Source organism: Schistocerca piceifrons, chromosome 3 (assembly GCF_021461385.2).
Source record: "Schistocerca piceifrons isolate TAMUIC-IGC-003096 chromosome 3, iqSchPice1.1, whole genome shotgun sequence".
Lineage (NCBI taxonomy): Eukaryota > Metazoa > Arthropoda > Insecta > Orthoptera > Acrididae > Schistocerca > Schistocerca piceifrons.
The window spans coordinates 903,269,655-903,291,962 of NC_060140.1; the positions used below are offsets into that span (position 1 = coordinate 903,269,655).

At 45.0% G+C, this 22,308-nt stretch overlaps 1 long non-coding RNA gene across 1 annotated transcript in view; it reads right to left on the reverse strand.

The window, feature by feature from the left end:
* Positions 1–8,426: 8,426 nt before the first annotated feature.
* Positions 8,427–22,308, reverse strand: part of LOC124789710 — a 753,651-nt gene continuing 739,769 nt past the window's right edge. The window contains exon 4 of the long non-coding RNA XR_007016155.1: positions 8,427–8,490. This is a non-coding gene — a long non-coding RNA (uncharacterized LOC124789710). The remainder of the gene's footprint in view (positions 8,491–22,308) is intronic.

Consider the following 22,308-nt stretch of genomic DNA (forward strand, 5'->3'; position numbering starts at 1 on the left):
AGTTCTAGGGGACTGATGACCTCAAATGTTAAGTCCCATAGTGCTCAGAACCATTTGAACCATTTTTTTCTCGCCGTGGTCATTTCGTGGGATATTTCTGGAAGAAAATAACATCAAAAGTTTTCTCAGGCGACTGTCAACAGCATCTACAGGGTGGTCCATTGATCGTGAACGGGCCAAATATCTCACGAAATAAGCGTCAAACGAAAAACCTACAAAGAACGAAACTTGTCTAGCTTGAAGGGGGAAACCAGATGGTGCTATGGTTGTCCCACTAGATGGCGCTGCCATAGGTCAAACGGATCTCAACTGCGTTTTTTTTTAAAAAGGAACCCTAATTTCTATTACATATTCGTGTAGTGCGTAAAGAAATATAAATGTTTCATTAGATGGACAACTTTTTTCGCTTTGTGATAGATGGTGCTGTAATAGCCACAAACATATGGCTCACAATTTTAGAAAATGGTTCAAATGGCTCTGAGCACTATGGGACTTAACATCTGTGGTCATCAGTCCCCTAGAACTTAGAACTACTTAAACTTAACTAACCTAAGGACATCACACACATCCATGCCCAGGAAGGATTCGAACCTGCGACCGTAGCGGTCACGCGGTTCCAGACTGGAGCGCCTAGAACCGCACGGCCACACCGGCCGGCCACAATTTTAGACGAACAGTTGGTAACAGGTAGGTTTTTTAAATTAAAATACAGAACGTATGTACGTTTAAACATTTTATTTCGGTTGTTCCTATGTGAAAGCTGTACCTTTGTGAACTTATCTTTTCTGAGAACGTATGCTGTTACCGCGTTATTACCTGTAAATACCACATTAATGCAATAAATGCTGAAATGATGTCCGTCAACCTCAGTGCATTTGCCAATACGTGTAACGACATTCCTCTAAACAGCGAGTACTTCGCCTTCCGTAACGTTCGCTCAAGCATTGACAATGCGCTGACGCATGTTGTCGGGCGTTGTCGGTGGATCAGGATAGTAAATATCCTTTAACTATCCCCACAGAAAGAAATCCGGGGATATTAGATCCGGTGAACGTGCGGGCCATGGTATGGCGCTTCGACGACCAATCCACCTGTCATGAAATATGCTGTTCAATACCGCTTCAACCGCACGCGAGCTATGTGCCGGACATCCATCATGTTGGAAGTACATCGCCATTCTGTCATGCAGTGAAACATCTTGTAGTAACATCGGTAGAACATTACGTAGGAAATCAGCGTACATTGCACCATTTAGCCGGCCGGTGTGGCCGTGCGGTTCTAGGCGCTTCAGTCTGGAACCGCGTGACCGCTACGGTCGCAGGTTCGAATCCTGCCGCGGGCATGGATGTGAGTGATGTCCTTAGGTTAGTTAGGTTTAAGTAGTTCTAAGTTCTAGGGGACTGGTGACCACAGATGTTAAGTCCTATAGTGCTCAGAGCCATTTAAACCAATTGCACCACTTAGATTGCCATCGATAAAATGGGGGCCAATCATCCTTCCTCCCATAATGCCGCAGCATACATTAACCCGCCAAGGTCGCTGATGTTCCACTTGTCGCAGCCATCGTGGATTTTCCGTTGCCCAATAGTGCATATTATGCCGGTTTCGTTACCGCTGTTGGTGAATGACGCTTCGTCGCTAAATAGAACGCGTGCAAAAAAATCTGTCATCGTCCCGTAATTTCTCTTGTTCCCTGTGGCAGAACTGTACACGACGTTCAACGTCGTCGCCATGCAATTCCTGGCGCATAGAAATATGGTACGGGTGCAATCGATGTTGATGTAGCATTCTCAACACCGACGTTTTTGAGATTCCCGATTCTCGCGCAGTTTGTCTGCTACTGCTGTGCGGATTAGCCGCGACAGCAGCTAAAACACCTACTTGGGCATCATCATTTGTTGCAGGTCGTGGTTGACGTTTCACATGTGGCTGAACACTTCCTGTTCCTTAAATAAGGTAACTATCCGGCGAACAATCCGGACACTTGGATGATGTGGTCCAGGATATCGAGCAGCATACACAGCACACGCCCGTTGGGCATTTTGATCACAATAGCCATACATCAACACGATATCGACCTTTTCCGCTTTTGGTAAACGGTCCATTTTAACACGGGTAATGTATCACGAAGCAAATACCGTCCACACTGGCGGAATGTTACGTGATACCACGTACTTAAACGTTTGTGACTATTATAGCGCTATCTATCAACGAGAGAAAAAAGGGGTCCAACTAAAACATTCATATTTCTTTACGTACTACACAAATATGTAATAAAAAATGGGGGTTCCTATTTTAAAAAACGCAGTTGATATCCGTTTGACCTATGGCAGCGCCATCTAGCGGGCCAACCATAGTACCATCTGGTTTTCCCCCTACAAGCTAGACGAGTTTCGTTCTTCGTAGTTTTTTCGTTTGGTGCTTATTTCGTGAGATATTTGGCCCGGTCACTATCCTGTATATACATGGAGAAATGCATCATACACACTGTGCTGTGTTACACGACATTTATTCACATCCAGTTTCGGTCAGTGAACATCCTCATAATGGAAAAAATCTGTTGGGACAACTTCACATGACATACATGCTATTTTACCAGAAAAGCATACGTCGTAGCTGACTTGCAAACGTCATAAAAAGACGCTTACCTCCATAATATCGGCTGAAGCAAAAAGAAAACATTGAAAACAAGAGAACACGTAACAGCAGTAAGTGCTCAGCACCACTGCTCAGGCATTGTAGAGACGACCAGTGACCTAGTGTGGCAAAAATGTGATTCACCCGAAGAGCCGACACGTTTCCATTGATCGACGGTCGAATCCCGATAGTCCCGTGCCCACTGCAATCGTAATTGACGATGTCGTTGGGTAACATGTGAACACGTAGTGGAGCTCTGCTGCGGTTCCCCATGTTCAACAATATACGAAGAACGGTGTGCACCTTCAATGTGCTCTTTCGGCAGAGATGCCACAGATCAACTTCTATCCGACTTTAAAGAGCAGACAAGCTGCCGAAACCCACGTTCTGCGTGAAGACTGATGGACTCCCTACCATTTAGCCACAAGTGCCAGTTTCGCTGTCCTCTACCTCTTTCCGCAGATGCTCACGACAATAGCACGTGAACATTCGACAAGCTTCGCCGCTTTCGAGACACTTGTTCACAGGCTCTGCGTGATAATAATTTGCCCTTTGTCAAAGTCGCTTATCTCAATGGATTTTCTCCTTTGCAGCCCATACCTTCGCTAGGGTGATATCCCTTCGGTGTCTGCTCCACGTACATACTTTCGTTACCGCGTCACGTGCCACAACTGCAGCAGACGGCATCCATCCAACGTCGCCGTGGGCAGTGGTCAAAATATTTCGGCTTATCAGAGTAAATGATCTTCTTCTGACTTTAAAGAGCAATTCAAAAACTGTAATTTTTGCTGACGATCCAAATATACTGATAATGGGTCTAAACTCAACCTTAGCAGTCACAGTTCAGATTATAGTTGCACACGCCTTTAAATGGCTCACAGATATTTAAATCTTAACCTGACAAAGATTCATATTACGCGATTTCAAGCTACCAATAATGACCTGTTAGCAGCGTAAGTAGACCTCAATATTCATTCAGTAAATGGAACACACTGTTAAAATTTCTTGGTGCACAATTAGATAATAAGTTAGAATAGCATCAACACATAGGTAAAGGAATCAAAAACCTCAGTTCCGCGTCCTTTGCATGTTTTATTGTCTCCATATAAAGACGAGATTTTTCGCTCATTTTACATATTTTCACTCTCCGACGTCTTATGGAATTATCCTCTGGGGCAGTGTATCCAAAATAAAGAATTTATTCAGCGGGAGAGAGCGGAAAAATATTTTGTAAAATAGGTAACCGTATATATTGCAGAGGCGTTTTTAAAAATCTTGGAATTCTTACACTCATTTACCAATAAATTTACTCCTTAATGGTTTTTATAGCTGACAACAAAAATCAGTTTGAACTGAAAATGGTTCAAATGGCTCTAAGCACTATGGAACTTAACATCTGAGGTCATCAGTCCCCTAAACTTAGAACTACTTAAACCCAACTAACCTAAGGACATCACACACATCCATGACCGAGGCAGGATTCGAACCTGCGACCGTAGCAGCAGCGCGGTTCCGTACTGAAGCGCCTAGAACCGCTCGGCCACAGATGCCGGCAGTTTCAGTTGATAAGTGATTTCCACAGTTACAATACAGGACACAAAAATAAATTGAGAATTCCAACTAATTCAAAAGAAAATTGAAAACGTACTTCGTTAGCCACTCGTTGTACAAATTAGCTGACTATCGACATTCAAGGAAAATTTGTGGTAAGGTCTTATGGGAGCAAACTGCTGAGGCCATGGGCCCCTAAGCTTACACACTACTTAATCTAACTTAATCTAACTTACGCTAAGGACAACACACACACCCATGCACAAGGGAGGACTCGAACCTCCGACGGGGGAGTTGCGCGGACCGTGACTGGGCGCCTTTGACCGCTCGGCTACCTCCGCGCGGCGCTTGACACAGTCACGCCGTTTAAATATCTGGGGTAACGTTTGAACACGTTGTGAAATGGATCAAGCATGTATGGACTGTGGTAGGGAAAGCTAATGGTCGAGTTCGGTTTATTGGGAGAATTCTAGGACAGTGTGGTCCGTCTGTAAAGGAGACCGCATTTAGGACACCTCTTCCCTTTTTTTCTATGTGGTGTAAAGTACTACTATTACGACTCAGCATTTGCTTTTCTTGAAAAGTATTACCTACGTCTGTAAACATCATTGCTGCCATGTAAATACTAAACCTGCAGGACATAAACGAAATATATTTAGTATGAGGGAGTAAGCGGCAGCATCTTTCAAACTAACAGTGTCCTTTCTAATTTTTGTGACTACACATAGATGGCATAAGCGTGAATAGCATTAAGCAGTGTAGTGATAGTCTGTAGTTAATTCAGAATGCATATTAATTTCTATGTTTTCCTTGTGTATTATTAATGTATACCATGACTATTTCCAAATGCCTGAAGGTTCCCCTTCTTCATGTTATCTATGGGACACGATGAATGATTGCAGATATACTGTTCCAATACGTGTTTGTAAAAACGAGGAAGTGTGTTATTTTTGTCCATATCACAGCGGGTTACAGTGAAATTCCTATGTTAGGGAATATGCAAACGACTCGCCCACAGCGCACGCCTCCTGCGGCAGTAACGCAAATTAAGTTGGCGCGTATCTGGCGCTATGGGAGTCCCTGCAGCTAGCGCGAGCTGTTATAAAGCGCGTCCTCTCCGCGCCACGGTTTGACAATGGCGGAGCATATGCCGCGGAGAGCTGTATTAATCATAACTGCGACCGCAGCGCAGGGCAGCGCAGCCAGACCCGGCGGGTTCATTTATTTTTTTGCGCCCGCCGGCTTGCGCCGCGTGCAATAACAATGCTAATGGCGGATCTCCGGCACAACAGACTGCCGCAAACACGGGCCGGACAAAAGCCCGCGCATTTGAAATTCAATCTGCGAATCAATTTGGCATCGCAGAGCGCCGCGGCGTCAGAAGCGGCCGGCGCTCTGTGTGTGTGTGTGTGTGTGTGTGTGTGTGTGTGTGTAGACGTTCCAGTGACCACCTCCTGCTCTGAGACATACATCTTTGTCATTCAGAGGATGGAATGAAAGCCTGTTCCGGAGAGCATCATTCCTTTGCTCTTTCTGAGTCTTTACTGCTGGAATGTAACTTTACACACAAGCTCCTCGGCGACGTACGTAAATACCCACAAACTTAACTACAGTTACTAAAATATATATTTTGAATTTAAATTAGGTATATACCAGAATGAAAAATGTTCCTAACATAACACAAAAACAGGCGAATATGTCCTGGGCGGAGTCAGGGATGTAAGCTCTTCGCCGGCCGGGGTGGCCGAGCGGTTCTAGGCGCTGCAGTCTGGAACCGCGTGACCGCTACGGTCGCAGGTTCGAATCCTGCCCCGGGCATGGATGTGTGTGATGTCCTTAGGTTAGTTAGGTTTAAGTGGTTCTACGTTCTAGGGGACTGATGACCTCAGAAGTTAAGTCCCGTAGTGCTCAGAGCCATTTGAACCATTTTGAACCTAGCTAACAATTTGACATATTCGCGCTTTTTTTACTTGTTGGTATAAGTACGTAAGTACCGATGTCATGTAATGCATCGTGTCAAGTAAAGTAACGTGATATATGATACGATGTTGTATAACATGATACATGCCATGGTGCTACAGAACATGACGTTTGTCATTCCCTGTAATATGACGCAATGTGTCATTAAAGTTTAGGATGCATGCATCCCCACTCTGGGATACTTCCTATTACAAATGCACCGCCCCTCTCGGATACTTCCTACTGTAGATGCATCCCACACTGTAGAAGCACATGAATTTTTGTCTGTTTGTTCTTATACTTTTCAATATACATCTAACGGGGGTAGGTTCCTGGGAGAAGTGGTCCCCCCAGAAATAAAAAAAAAATCTTCTAGCTTCCTCCCCCCCCCCACTTTAGGAACAAATCCACCCTCAGAAATTCTGTCCCCCCATAAAAACTTTTTTAGTTATTACATTGCCGGTCGAAGTGGCCGTGCGGTTCGAGGCGCTGCAGTTTGGAACCGCGTGACCGCTACGGTCGCAGGTTCGAATACTGCCTCGGGCATGGATGTGTGTGATGTCCTTAGGTTAGTTAGGTTTAACTAGTTCTAAGTTCTAGGGGACTAATGACCACAGAAGTTGAGTCCCATAGTGCTCAGAGCCATTTGAGTCATTACATATATGCTCTTCCGCCATATATTATATATAGTTCACTATGGCCAACAAATCTTCTGGATTTTGAGCACATGACCAGGGACTTTAGCCTAGAAACTGCAAGATGCAGGTGTGCCAACACCTCGGAGCTAAGAGAGTTCACTGCGATGGGGAAATAGGATTAATTCGTATAAATCGCGATCATATCAAGATGTCTTGATTTAAATGCCGTTGAAGATGCCAGATAAGTCGAAAAGCTAGTCAACTTCTTTTACGTCTCTAACTCTGCCCAGGACATGTCGCCTTTTTTGTGCTGTAGTAAGACCATTTTTCATTCTGTTTTCCAACTTTTACTCTACCATATTTTTGACATTAGATCACCATAACTTAGCAAGTGATGTACATTTTTGTTCTCTCGAGCGACGACTGATCCGGTATAGGTATTTACATTGTTTTTCGGACCATGTTGCTTATATCGTGGCAACGGATAAAGCTTTCACAAAACAGCTGGATGTCCATTAATTACACGCACTTGTCTACCTCGTTAGGCAATTTGAACCGGTTCGCACAAGTCTAAAACATAAAAGTGGCGCGCGTAAAGAAATTCACAAAATGTGTTTTTGCACGTAAAATCCCAATGAAACTGGATTTCTAGAAGCGAGTTTTCAATTTCATCGTAAGAATGCACGTTTTATTCAAAAATGGTTCAAATGGCTCTGAGCACTATGGGACTTAACATCTGTGGTCATCAGTCCCCTAGAGCTTAGAACTACTTAAACCTAACTAACCTAATGACATCACACACATCCATGCCCGAGGCAGGATTCGAACCTGCGACCGTAGCAGTCGCGCGGTTCCGGACTGAGCGCCTAGAACCGCGAGACCACCGCTGCCGGCCCCATGTTTTATTCACTTTAAATCGTTTCGGCGCATTCAGTTCACTTAAGAACGAATTTTACGTGCTGCATTTAGCTCGACTTTAAATTATCTTATTTCGGTAAAGACAACGATTATTGGATGGAAAAAATCAATTTTGACTTCACATATTTATTTGTCTTTGTCCACAGTTTCAAGGGAGTCGTTCAAGTTTAGAGTATAGAAGTGGCACGCTACGAAAATCTCCCAGATAAAAACATGTTTTTTGCACGTAAAATCCAAACGAAGCAAGATTTTTTTTTCAAACTGTAAAAACTTAGCTTAGACCTAGGTCCGTGGACAAAATTTGAACCATCTGTCTCGCTCCAGTCCGGATTCTTTTAAGGGTGAGTGTTTGTGCACATAGAATCCAAACGTAGCACATGCCATTCTCTGAGCATTAAATTCAGCTCAATTAAAATATTTTTCCAAAGGAATTAATAGATTCGCACTATCTGCCTGGGAACGAGCTCCCGGTCGTCGTACAAACCCTACTTATTATACTGTAATATAGCTACTTATGAACGCATGTTTTTAGCTCAAATAGGAACCGCCAAGGCCCCCCAAAGCGTAATTCTACGCGTAGCCTTTTCATACGTATTTGTTAAAAATATCTGCGCTTTAATGTCGACCGACTCTACGCTCAAGAGACTTTTTAAAGTCTTTTCATTTCGATGTACGTACCGAATTATAAAAAGAGTTACATTGAGGCTTGGTATTACTTACCTTCCTTTTTGCCTGAACAGCCGTTTCTCCAGATGACGTGAGCACTTCCTGTAGATTCTGTCCACTCCTGAAAAAAAAAAAAAAAAACATTTTTCTTGGCAATTAAATAATTACAAGGAAAATAGTTAATTTATGCATTTCATTGCATTGTAAACTGCAGTAATTATAATGTAACAAACTATGTGCTCTTCAGCACCTCACATATCAATACAGCGTTTCTTCAATAGATCATATGCAAGGAAACACACCAGATCTAGAACATTAATCAATAAAAAAAAAGGGGAAAATTTATTCAAATAAAAATTTTACTGTAACTGTGTCAACTTACAGATATTTCCAGAGAAAATCTCGATTTCACTATTTCACTTACAATCTCTATTACACCGGTGATGTTTAAAAAGACATTGCTGCATGTCTTATAGTTCTGTAAGCAGTTCATCACATCTGGTGACGGTACGTGCACTAATTAAGACGCTCATATATCACACAGACTCGTAAACGGAAGATTTGTCTTTGATGGCCGTATCTGGTGCCTTAATACTGAGGTATTCAGTTACAACGACGTCTAAAATTTATGCGTATCGCTGAAGGATAAGAATAACTCTAGACTTTAATTAATAAAGTTGAACACTTGCAGCCGTCCTTTAGATGTGGTTTATTATACAGATACCAGTTTCGGTGATTCAATACACCATATTCAGGCCTTAAATGACGGTGAGGGGTGAACTACCATCGCATACACAACGACGTCAGTGGTCAACATCAATGAACTGGTTTCTATAGACTGTAACAGCGATGTTGTGTCTACAGCCGTCAGCTCGTAGTTGATGGGTGCAGACACAACATCGCTGTTACAGTCTACGGAAACCAGTCTACATCTACATCTACATATATACTCCGCTAGCCACCAAGGGGTGTGTGGCGGAGAGCACAATTCGCGCGAAAGCCATATTTCACCCCCTCTGTACCACTCGCGGATCGTGCGAGGGAAAAACGACTGTCTGAACGCCTCAGTACGAGTTCTAATTTCCCTTATCTTTGAATGGTGATCATTGCGCGATTTTAAAGTTGGTGGTAATAATATATGCTCTACATCCTCGGTGAAGATCGGCTTTCAGAATTTAGTGAGCAGCCCCTTCTGTTCAGAGCGCCGTATATCTGCAAGTATGGCCCAGTTCAAACTTTCTATGAGATTTGTAACGCTCTCGCGAAGGCTAAATGTACCAGTCGCGAACCTTGCCGCTCTTCTTTGGACCTTCTCAATTTCTTGACGCTATTTCCTTTGTTGAAGGACTGCATCGTTTCACGATTCTACCAATAAACAGCAATCTAGAGTTCGCCTTACCCGTTACTTGTGTAATCTGATCATTCTATTTGAGATCATTTCGAATAGTCACACCCAGATACTTGACGGACGTTACCGCTTCCAAAGACTAGCCATTTATTTTGTACTCGTACATTAATAGGGATTTTCGCCTTGTTATACGCAGTAGGTTACACTTGTTAATATTGAGAGATAACTGCCAGTCATTACACCACGCATTTATTTTCTGCAAATCCTCATTGATTTGTTCACAACTTTCGTGTGATACTACTTTCCTGTAAACTACAGCATCATCGGCAGACAGTCTAAGGCCGCTATGAATACCATCAACCAGATTGTTTATGTAAATTGTAAAAAGCAGAGGACCTATTACGTTGCCCTGGGGCACTCCTGAAGTTACACTTGTTTCTGTTGAAGTCACCCCGTTCAGGACGACATACTGCTCCGTGTCTGTTAGAATTCTATCCAACCGCATATGTCATTGGATAGACCGTAAGCGCGCATTTTTGTAGCAAGGCACAATGCGGAACTGAATCGAACGCCTTTCGAAAGTCGAGAAATATGACAGCAACCTGGGAGCAGGTATCTAGAGCCTGTTGTATATCATGCACAAAGAGGGCCAGCTGTGTCCCGCATGACCACTGTTTCCTAAAACCGTGCTGGTTTCTGCAGACGAGTTTCTCAGAGTCTAGAAAGGTCATGATGTCTGAACACAAAATATGTTCCATGATTCTACAACAAATCGATGTCAGTGAAATTGGGCGGTATATTATGTTCTTCCGATTTTCTACCCTTTTTATAGATTGCTATGACGTGGGCCTTATTCCAGTCCCGTGGAACTTTCTCCTGTTCCAATTATCTCTGACACATGATGGATAAGATGGTACTATATTTGTAGCATAGTCAACATAAAATCTTACGGGGATACCGTCTGGGATGTTGCCCACTGATGTCATCGTGTTTGTGATGGGAGCGCCCCTCCCCTCCCCCCCCCCCCCCTTGCAGCGGCATTTAAGTCCTGAAGATGGAGTGCTGAATCACCGAAATTGGTAGCTGTATAATAAACAACGTCGGCAAGACGGCTGTAGGTGTTCCATTTTATTACATACAAGCTGACAATTGTTGACCCTTATGAAATAAAAATCGCCATAACTGAACGGTTTGCGTTAGAAACTGCACGGTTGGCCGCAGGGCATGATGGGAATTAGTATGCGTTGTATGGTTTGGTTTAGCGACGAAGCCCACTTTCATTTGTATGTGTCCGTCAATAAGCAAAACTGGTGCAATTGAGGGACTGAGAATCCACATTTCACGACCGAGAACTATTTTCACTCTCAGTGGGTGACTGTGTGGTGTGCAATTCCCAGTCACGGAATAATCGATGCGATATTGCTTGATGGCACGGTGACTACGGAACCGTGCGTGAAGGTTTTGGAAGATGATTTCATCCCCGTTATTCAAAGTGACCCTGATTTCGGCAAGATGATGTTCATGCAAGACGGAGCTCGACCCCATCGAAGTGGGAGAGCGTTTGATGTCCTGGAGGGGCCCTCTGGGGACCGCGTTCTGGCTCTGGGGTACCCAGAGGCCACTGGCTTGGGTCTCGATTGGCTGCCATATTCTGCGGATCTGAACACATGCGACTCCTTTTTGTGGGGCTATATTAAAGACAAGGTGTACAGTAATAACCCCAAAACCATTTCTGAGTTGAAAACTGCCATTTAGGAGGTCATCGACAGCACCGATGTTCAGACACTTCAGCGAGTAATGCGGAATTTCGTTATTCGTCTACGCCACATCGTCGCCAATGATGGCAGGCATACCGAACATGTCGTAACCTAAATCCGAATATCTGTAGTGACATTTACATATGTGCATGCCATAGTTAGTAACACATTTACGTTCATCGACAGGAATTTTAAGGAAGTGGTGAAATTTGTGATAAAAAGAAACGGGAATCATTGAATCTTTGAATAAAGATCATATCATCAGGGGTGCTAGAAAGAAAACAAGGAAATGGGAAAGACGAAGTTTTTCTAATTTCCTTACTGTTATACTCTAAACTGATTGACATGCAATAAGTGTTACCATACTTAGTGGCACGTTGATAGGTACTGTGAGAAGCAGAGTGTAAAGGCCAAAGTTCGAAGTACACTCCTGGAAATTGAAATAAGAACACCGTGAATTCATTGTCCCAGGAAGGGGAAACTTTATTGACACATTCCTGGGGTCAGATACATCACATGATCACACTGACAGAACCACAGGCACATAGACACAGGCAACAGAGCATGCACAATGTCGGCACTAGTACAGTGTATATCCACCTTTCGCAGCAATGCAGGCTGCTATTCTCCCATGGAGACGATCGTAGAGATGCTGGATGTAGTCCTGTGGAACGGCTTGCCATGCCATTTCCACCTGGCGCTTCAGTTGGACCAGCGTTCGTGCTGGACGTGCAGACCGCGTGAGACGACGCTTCATCCGGTCCCAAACATGCTCAATGGGGGACAGATCCGGAGATCTTGCTGGCCAGGGTAGTTGACTTACACCTTCTAGAGCACGTTGGGTGGCACGGGATACATGCGGACGTGCATTGTCCTGTTGGAACAGAAAGTTCCCTTGCCGGTCTAGGAATGGTAGAACGATGGGTTCGATGACGGTTTGGATGTACCGTGCACTATTCAGTGTCCCCTCGACGATCACCAGTGGTGTACGGCCAGTGTAGGAGATCGCTCCCCACACCATGATGCCGGGTGTTGGCCCTGTGTGCCTCGGTCGTATGCAGTCCTGATTGTGGCGCCCACCTGCACGGCGCCAAACACGCATACGACCATCATTGGCACCAAGGCAGAAGCGACTCTCATCGCTGAAGACGACACGTCTCCATTCGTCCCTCCATTCACGCCTGTCGCGACACCACTGGAGGCGGGCTGCACGATGTTGGGGCGTGAGCGGAAGACGGCCTAACGGTGTGCGGGACCGTAGCCCAGCTTCATGGAGACGGTTGCGAATGGTCCTCGCCGATACCCCAGGAGCAACAGTGTCCCTAATTTGCTGGGAAGTGGCGGTGCGGTCCCCTACGGCACTGCGTAGTATCCTACGGTCTTGGCGTGCATCCGTGCGTCGCTGCGGTCCGGTCCCAGGTCGACGGGCACGTGCACCTTCCGCCGACCACTGGCGACAACATCGATGTACTGTGGAGACCTCACGCCCCACGTGTTGAGCAATTCGGCGGTACGTCCACCCGGCCTCCCGCATGCCCACTATACGCCCTCGCTCAAAGTCCGTCAGCTGCACATACGGTTCACGTCCACGCTGTCGCGGCATGCTACCAGTGTTAAAGACTGCGATGGAGCTCCGTATGCCACGGCAAACTGGCTGACACTGACGGCGGCGGTGCACAAATGCTGCGCAGCTAGCGCCATTCGACGGCCAACACCGCGGTTCCTGGTGTGTCCGCTGTGCCGTGCGTGTGATCATTGCTTGTACAGCCCTCTCGCAGTGTCCGGAGCAAGTATGGTGGGTCTGACACACCGGTGTCAATGTGTTCTTTTTTCCATTTCCAGGAGTGTATTTGGCATGAAATAGCGTACTCTGTATTCCTAAAGCGTTTTCATTATTTTGACGCCTTGTTTTGCTATTTTCTGTATCACACTATGTATTACATAAAAAACTTGGAAGAGGAAGATGCATCTACATCTATATTCTGCAAACCACAATGAAGTGCACGGCAGAGAGTACTTACCACTGTGCTACAAAATAGGGTTCCCATTTACGTATGGAGCGCCGGCAGGACTACTATTTAAAAGCATCTGTGCGCGCGGCAGTCTGTCTAATCTTACCTTCACGGTCCCTACGGGAGCAACACGTAGGATACTGTATAATATTACTAGATTTCTCGCTTAAAACTAACTCTTGGAACGTCGTAAGTACGCTTTCGCAGGATAGATTGTGTCCATCTGCAAGAGTCTGCCAGCTCAGGTATCACAGTAGCTATTTTACATGCAATGTACAATGAACAAGCGGTAATTATTACTAGTACAAACGAATAAAATGAAACAGCTCATCATAAAAATATTATGGAAGTGGAAATTCTATTAGCAAAGGCATTCACATCGGTCGTCTGCTGCCAAAGCCCATTAACGTCAAATTTCGCCGGACTGTCCTAACGAAAACGTCCGTCGTACGTCCCACATCTTTTTCTGCGGGTATTTCAGGCAGTGTTGCTTGTCTGTTAGCACTGAAAACTCTACGCAAACGCCGCTGCTTTCGGTCGTTATGTGAAGGCTGTAGGCCACTGCAGTGTCCGAGGTGAGAGGTAAATCCTGAAATTTGGCATTCTCGGCGCACACTTCGAAATGGAATGTCCCATGCGTCTTGTTCCAACCATCTCCATTCCGCGTTCAAATTCTGTTAATTCCAGTAGTGAGGCCGTAATCACGTTGGAAACCTTTTCACCTGAATCGCCTCAGTAAAAACTACTGCTCTGCCAATAAACTGCGTTTTACGAGGTGCGACAATAAAGTAATGAGATTTTTTTATTTGCAAGATGTGGCAACCCTGCAGGCTTGTGTAGGCGCAATATCTTTGACCTTTGTCTATAAGCTGCTTCTAGTCCAAGCAGCACAACGATGCAACTGCTCTGTCGTGAGTTGTGCTGTAATACGTTAACACATGTTTGTGTCTCTTGTTGCGGTTGGCAGGAGAGCCAACACCGGGTTACTAGAGGAGGCCGAAAGGCACGCGTTTTAGCTCACGCAGGCTGGCGTGAGGTCTGGAACAGGACAAGGAAATTAGAATTTAGAAAAACGGACGTAGCTGGTGGAATACTTAACTATAATCCATTAATGATGAGCGTCGCTCTTGACGGTACATGATTCCCAATATCAATGGTAACTGAATATGGCGCCTTGCTAGGTCGTAGCAAATGACGTAGCTGAAGGCTATGCTAAACTATCGTCTCAGCAAATGAGAGCGTACTTTGTCAGTGAACCATCGCTAGCAAAGTCGGTTGTACAACTGGGGCGAGTGCTAGGAAGTCTCTCTAGACCTGCCGTGTGGCGGCGCTCGGTCTGCAATCACTGATAGTGGCGACACGCGGGTCCGACGTATACTATCGGGCCGCGGCCGATTTAAAGGCTACCACCTAGCAAGTGTGGTGTCTGGCGGTGACACCACATCTCTCGTCACGGAAATGGAACCGCATAACATTGTGCAACGGTATGCCATTTCTTCTTGCGTTAAATTGGGTGAAAACGCGACGACAACTTACGGAAAGCTTCAGAAGGCTTTTGGAGAGGAGGTTATGTCAAGAGCTCAAGTTTTTCGTTGGCATAAAATGTTTAGTGAAGACAGAACGAATCTTGAAGATGAAGACCGCAGTGGACGACCATCAACCTCACAGATGGATGTCAACTTAGCCAGGGTGCGTGAACTGGTACGATCTGATCGAAGATTATCTGTCAAAATGATTTCAGAAGAACTGAACATGAATTGAGAACCGGTTCGTCTAATAATAACTAGAGATCTTGGTATGATAATTGGATTCTGCATCACGATAATGCGCCATCCCATACTGCTCTGTCAGTACAGCAATTTTTAAGCCCAAAACAAATTTCAGTACTACCACGGCCACCTTATTCACCAGATATCGCCCCATGCGACTTTTTTCTATTTCCAATAGCCAGAACGGCGGTCAGGGGACACCATTTTCAAACAACACAAGATGTTCAACAAGCTGTGACGAGGGTCTTGGAGGATATTACACAAGATGAGTTCCAGAAATGTTACCATAAATGGCAGAAGCGCTGGCTCAAATGGCTCTGAGCACTATGGGACTTAACATCTGTGGTCATCAGTCCCCTAGAACTTAGAACTACTTAAACCTAACTAACCTAAGGACATCACACACATCCATGCCCGAGGCAGGATTCGAACCTGCGACCGTAGCGGTCGCGTGGTTCCGAACTGAGCACCTAGAACCGCTAGACCACCGCGGCCGGCAGAAGCGCTGGAAAAAGTGTGTTCAATCAGAGGGGAACTACTTTGAAGGAGATAACACTAAAGTTGACTAAAACAACTTTTTTTTCACATCAGTCTCATTACTTTCTTGTCGCATTTCGTATACCTTGTGTGCGTGATACTACCGCCATCGGTATATGTTAATATCGCTCTCCCATGACCTTTGTCGCCTCAGCGTAAATAATGCGCGCTTGAAAAGCGGCCAACGGGTTTGAAGAGTTCAGCTCTGTCAGTGGATCGTTCAGCGTAGTGCAGCAGTGGCCAACTTATGACGCCTATTTCAGCAGCAATGCCGTGTCAGGAGTGATATGCCGTTCTGGTCCCACGTCACCACAAACAATTTTTTTATGAATTTCAGAGCTGGACATGTACAGTTCAGCTAACAGGACCTTGAGTTACATGCGAATAAAAAATTAATTATTAATTTCGGACCATTAGTTCTTTACATGAAAGTAAACAGTTTCACCTGAAACAGATATTGTCCCAGTTCATCAACATTACTGGCTGGAGGGTTGTATGAACGTATAAATCGCATTGCAGACACGTTTCTACGGATGAAAAATCAGGGAGCTGTGCAGGCCAGCCAAGAGTCCGTATATTCCTCGAGATGTTTGAGCAGTCAACAAGATATTCCGTTACCCTACCGGAATACGCAGTTTCGTACCGTGGAGATGAATGGTAAGACAACAAGGTTTACTCGCGAGCATTCATTCTCCCTTCAGCAACTACTAAATCAGTCGTGTTGTCGTATCTAACAGCAGCCCACACCATGATGCCAGCGGGTGGAGAGTTATGGCCCTCCAGGATCACTGCTTTCGGATTGTCGTCTATGGGCACCACAAGAAGAAGCGAGACTCATCACAGAATGCCACTCAATTTACCAGTATAAGTCTCTGTTGTCTGTGATTTAGTCTTAGCAGTGAACGACGCGAGCCGGCCGAAGTGGCCGTGCGGTTAAAGGCGCTGCAGTCTGGAACCACAAGACCGCTACGGTCGCAGGTTCGAATCCTGCCTCGGGCATGGCTGTTTGTGATGTCCTTAGGTTAGTTAGGTTTAACTAGTTCTAAGTTCTAGGGGACTAATGACCTCAGCAGTTGAGTCCGATAGTGCTCAGAGCCATTTGAACCATTTGAACGACGCGTGGCAGCTCGACATTTCAACAAAGGTTCTATTAATCCGTTGCGGGCCGTTCGTGGTTACACTATCTGCAGCCTCTGTCCTGATTCCAGCCATTGTCATCCGTCTATCCCGGAGAACTAGTCGAAAAATGCTACGATGTTCTTGTGTTGTAGTCTGTCTGGAAGTACAAGGGTCTGCTCCTGTCTCGTTTTGGTCTAACCCTACCCAAGAGAGTAGTGGCATCGGCTGGTAAACCATACACGACCTGCCTCCACGTCCTGGACATGGTGGCTCTTAATCTGTTCTATCCATCTCCACGGTGCCCGTCCTCTAAGTTCTCAGCCGTCGCCTTTTCACTGTTATTTTCTTGCCTCTTGTCTGCTAGGAATGTGACCAAAACATTTCAACTGATTTTGGTTGACAAGAATCGACAACTTTGTTCTGAGCCGAGCCTCATCAGGATCGATTCATTGTTCAAACTGATTTTTTTAGTATTCGAAGTTATCTTCTATAGCACTACATATACAGAGCATCAACCCTGCGACGATCCACCGTCATCATCGTTCAAATTGCCGCTGCATAGTTCACGATAGGTTCAAATGGTTCAAATGGCTCTGAGCACAATGGGACTTAACTTCTGTGGTCATCAATCCCCTAGAACTTAGAACTACTTAAACCTAAATAACCTAAGGACATCACACACATCCATGCCCGAGGCAGGATTCGAACCTGCGGCCGTAGCGGTCGCGCGGTTCCGGACTATAGCGCCTAGAACCACATGGCCACTCCGTCCGGCCTTCACGATAGGGAAGATTACAGTTTGGACGAGGGTGAGCTTTGTCTAGCAGTGATGGAGGTATCCTTCCAGATGGCGAGCAAGCTTTGCTGTAGAATTTCTCGCAATCTAACTACGCCTATGGATCTCAGGCTCGCAATCTACAGTATCAGTGACAACAGATCCTAAATACACGACGCAACTGACGACCTCGTAGCCAGAAAATCTTGTGATGGCAGATCTGTTTTCATTAAGGAGATATGCAGTCATCACTTTGGCCGTTGTGTTGTTGATTGAAAGACCACATTATTGGCTGGCTCTCAGCACTATGGGACTCAACATCTGAGGTCATCAGTCCCCTAGAACTTAGAACTACTTAAACCTAACTAAACTAAGGAAGTAATGACCCGTGGTCTGCCGGTACGGTAGCTCAGCGTGTTCGGTCAGAGGGTTAGCAGCCCTCTGTAATAAAAAAAGCTGAGTTAACCGATCAAAGACGAACTTAAACGGATGTCTTACGACGTCCGCCCCGAGCACATACAACGAACGAAAACGAACAAAACGAGAATTAAAAAAAAGGGGGTAGCGTCTTTGATTCATAATCAAAACGTCTTCTGTCCCGGGTTCGATCCCCGCCACTGCCTAAATTTTGATAAATAATCAGCATTGGCGGCCGAAGACTTCCGGCATAAGAAGTCAGCCTCATTCTGCCAACGGCCTTGTCGAAGAGGGCGGAGGAGCGGATAGAGGTTCAGGGCACTCTCTTATCCTAGGGGTGGGAAATTGCCCCTAAAGGCGGAAGAATCAGCAATGATCAACGACATGAGGATGCAGAAGGAAATGGAAACCACTGCATTAAAGACACGTAACGTGTATCCACAGGACATGTGGCCTGTAATTGAAGAAGTGTCATGATGATCTCTCCATTGGCAAAAGATTCCGGAATAGTCCCCCATTCGGATCTCCGGGAGGGGACTGCCGAGGGGGAGGTTACCATGAGAAAAAGATTGAATAATCAACGAAAGGATAACGTTCTACGAGTCGGGGCGTGGAATGTCAGAAGCTTGAACGTGGTAGGGAAACTAGAAAATCTGAAAAGGGAAATGCAAAGGCTCAATCTAGATATAGTAGGGGTCAGTGAAGTGAAGTGGAAGGAAGACAAGGATTTCTGGTCAGATGAGTATCGGGTAATATCAACAGCAGCAGAAAATGGTATAACAGGTGTAGGATTCGTTATGAATAGGAAGATAGGGCAGAGGGTGTGTTACTGTGAACAGTTCAGTGACCGGGTTGTTCTAATCAGAATCGACAGCAGACCAACACCGACAACGATAGTTCAGGTATACATGCCGACATCGCAAGCTGAAGATGAACAGATAGAGAAAGTGTATGAGGATATTGAAAGGGTAATGCAGTATGTAAAGGGGGACGAAAATCTAATAGTCATGGGCGACTGGAATGCAGTTGTAGGGGAAGGAGTAGAAGAAAAGGTTACAGGAGAATATGGGCTTGGGACAAGGAATGAAAGAGGAGAAAGACTAATTGAGTTCTGTAACAAGTTTCAGCTAGTAATAGCGGATACCCTGTTCAAGAATCACAAGAGGAGGGGGTATACTTGGAAAAGGCCGGGAGATACGGGAAGATTTCAATTAGATTACATCATGGTCAGACAGAGATTCCGAAATCAGATACTGGATTGTAAGGCGTACCCAGGAGCAGATATAGACTCAGATCACAATATAGTAGTGATGAAGAGTAGGCTGAAGTTCAAGACATTAGTCAGGAAGAATCAATACGCAAAGAAGTGGGATACAGAAGTACTAAGGAATGACGAGATACGTTTGAAGTTCTCTAACGCTATAGATACAGCAATAAGGAATAGCGCAGTAGGCAGTACAGTTGAAGAGGAATGGACATCTCTAAAAAGGGCCATCACAGAAGTTGGGAAGGAAAACATAGGTACAAAGAAGGTAGCTGCGAAGAAACCATGGGTAACAGAAGAAATACTTCAGTTGATTGATGAAAGGAGGAAGTACAAACATGTTCCGGAAAAATCAGGAATACAGAAATACAAGTCGCTGAGAAATGAAATAAATAGGAAATGCAGGGAAGCTAAGACGAAATGGCTGCAGGAAAAATGTGAAGACATCGAAAAAGATATGATTGTCGGAAGGACAGACTCAGCATACAGGAAAGTCAAAACAACCTTTGGTGACATTAAAAGCAACGGTGGTAACATTAAGAGTGCAACGGGAATTCCACTGTTAAATGCAGAGGAGAGAGCAGATAGGTGGAAAGAATACATTGAAAGCCTCTATGAGGGTGCAGATTTGTCTGATGTGATAGAAGAAGAAACAGGAGTCGATTTAGAAGAGATAGGGGATCCAGTATTAGAATCGGAATTTAAAAGAGCTTTGGAGGACTTACGGTCAAATAAGGCAGAAGGGATAGATAACATTCCATCAGAATTTCTAAAATCATTGGGGGAAGTAGCAACAAAACGACTATTCACGTTGGTGTGTAGAATATATGAGTCTGGCGACATACCATCTGACTTTCGGAAAAGCATCATCCACACAATTCCGAAGACGGCAAGAGCTGACAAGTGCGAGAATTATCGCACAATCAGCTTAACAGCTCATGCATCGAAGCTGCTTACAAGAATAATATACAGAAGAATGGGAAAAAAATTGAGAATGCGCTAGGTGACGATCAGTTTGGCTTTAGGAACAGTAAAAGGACGAGAGAGGGAATTCTGACGTTACGGCTAATAATGGAAGCAAGGCTAAAGAAAAATCAGGACACTTTTATAGGATTTGTCGACCTGGAAAAAGCGTTCGACAATATAAAATGGTGCAAGCTGTTCGAGATTCTGAAAAAAGTAGGGGTAAGCTATAGGGAGAGACGGGTCATATACAATATGTGCAACAACCGAGAGGGAATAATAAGAGTGGACGATCAAGAACGAAGTGCTCGTATTAAGAAGGGTGTAAGACAAGGCTGTAGCCTTTCGCCCCTACTCTTCAATCTGTACATCGAGGAAGCAATGATGGAAATAAAAGAAAGGTTCAGGAGTGGAATTAAAATACAAGGTCAAAGGATATCAATGATACGATTCGCTGATGACATTGCTATCCTGAGTGAAAGTGAAGAAGAATTAAATGATCTGCTGAACGGAATGAACAGTCTAATGAGTACACAGTATGGTTTGAGAGTAAATCGGAGAAAGATGAAGGTAATGAGAAGTAGTAGAAATGAGAACAGCGAGAAACTTAACATCAGGATTGATGGTCACGAAGCCAATGAAGTTAAGGAATTCTGGTACCTAGGCAGTAAAATAACCAATGACGGACGGAGCAAGGAGGACATCAAAAGCAGACTCGCTATGGCAAAAAAGGCATTTCTGGCCAAGAGAAGCCTACTAATATCAAATACCGGCCTTAATTTGAGGAAGAAATTTCTGAGGATGTACGTCTGGAGTACAGCATTGTATGGTAGTGAAACATGGACTGTGGGAAAACCGGAACAGAAGAGAATCGAAGCATTTGAGATGTGGTGCTATAGACGAATGTTGAAAATTAGGTGGACTGATAAGGTAACGAATGAGGAGGTTCTACGCAGAATCGGAGAGGAAAGGAATATGTGGAAACACTGATAAGGAGAAGGGACAGGATGATAGGACATTTGCTAAGACATGGAGGGAATGACTTCCATGGTACTAGAGGGAGCTGTAGAGGGCAAAAACTGTAGAGGAAGACAGAGATTGGAATACGTCAAGCAAATAATTGAGGACGTAGGTTGCAAGTGCTACTCTGAGATGAAGAGGTTAGCGCAGGAAAGGAATTCGTGGCGGGCCGCATCAAACCAGTCAGTAGACTGATGACAAAAAAAAAAAAAAAAAAAAAAAAACTAAGGACATCACACACATCCATGCCCGAGGCAGGATTCGAACCTGCGACCGCAGCGGTCGCGCGGTTCCAGACTGAAGCGCCTAGAACCGCTCGGCCACCCCGGCCGGCAGACCACACTATTCATACCACACTAATTTCTTGAGTCCACCTCGCACCGCCCGGTGTGAGTCATTACACTACAGCCAGTTGTCTTCGCGATCTGTCATAATGGATTTCCCAAGTCCCTCAAATAAATCGTGTCGATCTTTCTTAAGAGTCATAAAGAAGGCGATAAGAGTCATGTGCACGTCTTTGGGCATGCTGCTTTGCGAATACCAGCTGAAAAGTTCCAGTAAAGTTAAGTAAACCCAATAGCCACAATGTGCTCACGTTATTTTTCACGCATAGTTGTTGAAAATATTGATAATAAGCTCGCTCAAGGATGAAATTTCAGTCACTGTATCCCACAAGCATGGAAATACTGGATTATAAGTCTGGTACTATTTGTTCATGATGTAACAATCTCCATTTTTCTTCGGTGTTGCGTGCGTTTCACGATGTACTCGTACGTTTACGGAACGCAGTTGGGGTGAATGGTTCTCGCGGCGTTTGTACTTGACCGCACACGGTTCCCACAGCAAACACGGGTGGTGTGCACATTACTGATGCGCGTGTGTTCAGAGAGCGGCGACCACAGCCTCATCCCTCCTGGAGCCTCCGTATCGCCGCTGATGAGATTATGATCGCGCTTTG